The sequence below is a fragment of the Protomyctophum bolini genome (genome assembly GCF_963924005.1).
Source record: "Protomyctophum bolini genome assembly, chromosome: 21".
Lineage (NCBI taxonomy): Eukaryota > Metazoa > Chordata > Actinopteri > Myctophiformes > Myctophidae > Protomyctophum > Protomyctophum bolini.
Genome location: NC_137882.1, coordinates 26,683,892 through 26,689,891, shown reverse-complemented (window position 1 = coordinate 26,689,891; position 6,000 = coordinate 26,683,892).

Genomic DNA, 6,000 nt, shown 5'->3' with positions numbered 1-6,000 from the left:
CAAATGGCAGATCTACAAGCTCGCAATGCGTTCGTGAATGAGAGACGTCTAGTAGATCTGCTGTTTTCAAAACAAAATCTTAAAAAAAGCCCGAACTGATTTGTTGAAACATTTTGCCAACACGCATCTTGTATGGGGGTCCCCGTCCCTCCTATTAATTTTGTGGTCCTTGACATGAAAATGTTTGCGAGGCGCTGCTTTAAACCACATTAGGAAGCAACCCCAAATAAGCAACCACACTAAGCTCTGGCCTTGACGGTGTGTCGCATGTTCGAGTCCCGTTCATGACGACCTTTGCTGCATGTCTCACTGTAACTATCAATAAAAAAGGCACAAAAGGCAAAATAATAATAATAACAACCAATATACTTACAAGCGACTTAACAGAATAAACAAGCCCAAAGCCGCTTAAATAATAAGCAGACATGGCAGCCAGCCAGTCGGGGCCTCGCTTCACTTTCTTCTCTGGCAAAAACCCGGGCATGACTCTTGATTCAGACCTCATCGTGGTCACTGGAATCGATGACATAAGCAGCGCTGACCGCTCTGACCGCGTGCGACTGTATTACACTAGTAATCAGTGTACGTGCACGACTGTACATCTCATATGTCAAACAGAAACTGCATAGTGTACGTAGGTGGGGGGGAAATTTGATATTTTGTCACACACATGGTTTATAGATTGCAGAAGTATAGACTCTGCATTAGCACGACACGTACGGTATACGGCAGAGGAAATGGAACTTTAGAATCAACCTAAACCAGTGGGTTTTCAACCATTTTCATATCAAGGCCCGTTATTTATTCGGAATTTGATCCACGGACCACTAATTAATGATGTGATATGATATAGTACTTTATTGTCAGTTCACACTGAAATTTGTCTCGCGACACAGCAGCTAAGTATGCAGATTGCAGAACATATATATATATATATATATATATATATATATATATATATACATACATAGAGACATGAAGACAAGAGCAATATCCACCGCTTAGATTATCCTGTGGCTACTACAACTCCTGATTAAGCCTCAAGGTCGGATGGTGGACAAAGGACCTCTTTAGTCTGACCTTATTGTATGCTGGTACACCATATCTCCTTCCTTTAGGTAGCAAACCTATATTCTCCATACAACACATGCTTAGTATTAGAGGTGATATTCCTTGCTAACCTTAGGCATGACATTTTAGCCTCTCAGACCTTAAAACGAAATAATACTTTTTTATAATATAATATTTTGTCCAACCACTATCCATGCTGCATTGACGTTGGTACAATTAGGAGACACAACAGGCAAACGTTGATGGAAATGACAATTATTCTACATTCTCTAATTGTGTAGACTTGTAAACTATAAGTAATACAGATGTTTAACAATAATTCTTGAGAGCATAAAATGAAGGATCCATTTTACGCTCTCAAGAGTTCAAGATCTATAAGGGTCCATTTGGTTATATAACTCTCCTCATCATTTAGCTGGGGACCACCTGGAACCCTCTCAATAATATATCTATAATACGCCACCTACCTCCCCCCACAATGTATTTATCTTGTGATATAGGTCACAGTTTACTATGAAAACCTGCGTCTCGCGTCCATCATGCCTCGTGACATGCTCCATAATATATGGCCAATACTCTACTCTGTTAGAAAGTTTCTGGATTAGATTCTGGATTACTATCTCCTGGATTGCAACAAGGTGGTGGGTCCCAGGGAAGGAAGAGAGAGAGAGAGAGAGAGAGAGAGAGAGAGAGGGTTTTGAAATGCAGTCGTCAGAGGAGGATTCTGATCATGACAGTCAAACGTGCAGTGATGGAAATAAGGATGGATTTAAACAAGAAAAGAAAAGAAAGAAAGGAATGGGATCAAACCATTCAGAAAGTGATGAAGAGAGATTAATTGTTGGGATGAGTGCGGAGACGAAGGTCGACGGCATTTTCAATGACCAATATGCACTGGGAAAGTTTTTGAGATGAAAGTGGGGAGAATCAAATCCTTGAGGGTTACTAGGAGAGGTCTGGTGATTTTTTTAGTGCAGTGCCGATAAGGTGGACAGGGCTTTGAGTATTAATAAATACGGGGAGCATGACGAGAGAACCTTTCGCCTTGAAGGAAAATGGAGCAAGGGAATTGTAAGTGGAGTTCCGTCGTCAGCGAAGCCACAAGCGTTTGTGAGCCTTGTTGAAGGTGTATGCGAGGCAAAAAAGACTGTCCAGATTTCGAGGTGGGAAAACGAGAGGAAAGTGGGTCAGTTTGTTTGACGTTCATCTACCCCAGAGAGTGTACCTGACTTACATGAGCTATCGGGGTCACAGGGTCGACAGGCCATATGAAAGAGCACCGGCACGGGTGCTTCTGTTGCCAAAAATATGGCCATATGTGGCAGCAGTGTGTAGGGAGAACAGACAGTGTGGGAGGTGTATAGGGAGGAAAAATGTGAAGAAGAGGATATGTAAAGAAAGCCAAGAAGAACTAAAGTGTGTGCACGGTGGTGGGGCGTGGGGGACATTACACCATCAGCTGGGTGTCCTATAGGAGAGAGGAGATTATGGTGACCAGGGTTATAGAGCAGAATGTTCAGCTACGCCGAAGCTGTAGAGAGAGTGGAGAGAGGAGCAAGATCTTAAGGCCAGTGAGGATAAAGGAGCCGCTGGGGTACAGCAGAGAATTGAGAAGGAAAGCAATGGAAGTGATACAAACGTTTGCACGGATGAGAAGCGTCTTTTGGCCTTCATCGCAATGGTCATTCATTGTGCAGTTGATATACAGACGTTTATATCAACTGCACAGAAGGTATACAGAAGGTAACGCATACAGAAGTCTGTACTGTATGTATACAGAAGTCTGCATGTATACAGAAGTCTGAACGAAGATGGTGTTGGCAGCAGCAAAGAGATTCTTGGACATACTGGATGTAACTGCATGGAGAAGACTTGAAATCTTGAATACCACACTACGGGAATACTTCACACCGCCTCAGGCCTCAGCTATAGGGCCTGGGAGTGGGATGTAGCGTATAGAATGGACAATGTGGATGAGGGATCACTTGGGAGTGCATGGGCACCGATATATTATTAGGATTGCACAGGGTATGGATTCAGTTATAGAAATACGTTTGTTTTGTCTGATCCACGCACACACACACACACACACACACACACACACACACACACACACACACCAAACTGGCTTTTTACTGACGTCTCGCTTCTAAAGGTTGCGCCAAACACATTGCACAGCCACAGGCTATATGGCTGCTGATCAGCTGAGATCAGCTGAGAAGTCAGTATACACAGTACACATTTTGTACACTCTCAAGAGTTATGGGGGTCATTTAAATGTAAACTTTTGAGAACCACTGTACACTAATCGAATGGAACAGACAACAGAGCCTTAAGTATCTTCGGTGAGTATAGGGAAGGGACACAGAGTTCTTAATTTCCACATGCCAAATACACTTGTTTTTGTATTCATTGTTGCACCCCAGTGACTCCTGGGCCACGAAAACAGCTATAGCATGGGTATTATTTGGTCAATGGAAGGAGCGGTATTAAATGCAACTATTTGGATGCCAACCGCCAAAAAACACCACGAAGAAGGAGAGAGAGAGAGAGAGAGAGAGATAGAGAGGTGACTAAGCTACAGTATGCCAGAGCTAGTATGCTATGTACAGTAGGCAGCAAGCCCAGCATGTGTCACTCACTGTCACTGTCATATATCCATATCACATTGATGACTAATCGCCAGAGACAGATTCTGTTGGCACCACACCACTGTGCTAGTGTTGTTAGCATGCAGTGCAAATTTTGACAGCAAGCAGTAGCCATGGCCCATCACACAAATAGACCAGTTACACTCCAAATGCAGCAAATATGCTACAATTGGAAGAGAATAAGCCAGCATTAAGCCTATATATGCCTTAAAAGTGAGCAAATAAATACAGATTTGATGGCTCACACACACACACACACACACACACACACACACACACACACACACACACACACACACACACGGACAAACCAGAAAGTGCTAGCTGTCTTAATTACCTTGAAGATGAACATGATGAAAACAGGCATGATGAGTAGTCCAACAGTGCATAGTAGGCAATTATTTTACCAAAAGTAAACAACTTGTCTGCCACGTATGTAGGCCTACTGACAAAAAAAAAACGCACTGTCCCTGCTTCTAATTAACAATGATAATGCATTGCACCTGTGATGTAGCTTTTAGCGTAGATCCTAACCATTCCATTCGGCCTTCATCTTCAGTATCATAATAGTCTACGTCACTTCCGTTCCCACGCTGTCAAAGCTCGTTCATTCACAAAACCAAGCGAGCACTTTTCGCAGCAGCCAACCAGCGATTAGGCTCGTTCTTTAAAATGCCCTGTCTCTAACCTGTCATTCTCCTTTCAGCCATGCAGCGACCAACCCACCTCCATCCCCAGCTCCACCTTGCTAAAATCCAGGAGCCAAAGGGGAAGTGGGCCTTGCATCTGCTCCACCACCATCAGCGTCTAGACTCCATGGGGGGTTCTTTCCCTATCAATTTCATATACAGTACCTGCTAAAATGCTCATGGAGTCTAATCGCCAAAATAATCTTGCAATAAATGTGTTATCCTGCCCGCTCCATGCTGCCAAAAGATTCCTTTTAATAAACATTATTATATCATATTGGTGTGATCTCTCCTTTATTGAACTGACCACATCTCATGCAAGACTCGATCCTGCATTGTCATTTCTCCTGGATTTGGTATCAAAGTCCCAGAATTCACCAGAACAGAATTTTAACATAGCAGATATAAGTTCCTTTACATCTAAAACAAAAAGGTTTCTGGGGGAGGACCCCCGCTTGGAGTGTGTGGCCTGCATGGAAGAATCATATACAGAGATATGTTGCTTCAGTCATCAAATCAATTCATGTAGGCCTATACATGTGTCAAATGGCTGAAACTGTACCCATCATTTTCCAAAAGCAAGCCTGATAAAAAGCCCCGGCCGGCTCGACCCTTTGCTGGGGGAGTCTAACCTTACCTAACCCACCCCCACCAATAATAATTAAAAATGTTGGGCCTTATTTCTGGAACATTACAGTATAGTCTTACAGCCAGGAAATGCATAGGAGAGACATGGGGGGTGACCACACACATAATCATGTACACATCACTGGTCTCAGGGATGATGTCACCTTGATCAGATCATCAGTGAGAAATTAATTAATGTAAGATTTAGATTTATTACGGGTGCGTTCGGATATAAGGCACACACTGAGCACACTGCCAATACAAACTAATAGGGCAGTGCGCTCCCGGTGCGCATGCATTTCCGAACGCACCCTACTACGATAACCAGGTTGTAATAGCTTTTTGCTCCAGATTGCCATATCCCAGGAGTTTATACTTTTTTTTTTCTCTCTCCCTTCATTTCAACACTGGGCGGAGGCTGGCCCGACGGAACAGAAGGGAAGTGTGTGTGCTGCTGTGCAAACACACCAGCAACATCAACAACACCCTATAGAGCTAGCTGTCATCTGGGCAGGATCGGCCCTAATGTCTCCGAGTGAGAGAGGAGAGCATTAAGGTTTAAGGTCTATACTTAGGCCTATAGCCTGCATTGTTTTCACTCACCTCCCTGTATTCCCAGTGTAAACGCTTTTGCAGTGTTTTTCTCTGCCAAAGAATGCTGAATGCCCTATACAGGGGTCATCGCGGCCATGCATGCTGGCTTGTTGTGGACATTTTTGTCGATCTTTCGTTGTGCATGTGTGGACATGCAAAACGAGTGGACAATATTAGCAGAAACACATATTTTAAAGAGCCTTCCCTGAAAACAGGCCTGTAACTCTTGAGTGTTCAAATGTAACCAAATGGACCCTTTATACGGGTCAATTTGGGGGGGGGGGGGGGGGGAGTTGCACCACTCAGTTCACACAGGTGTGATTTCTTATTATTTACTATAGTCCTACTATAGACCCCAAGAAATTACA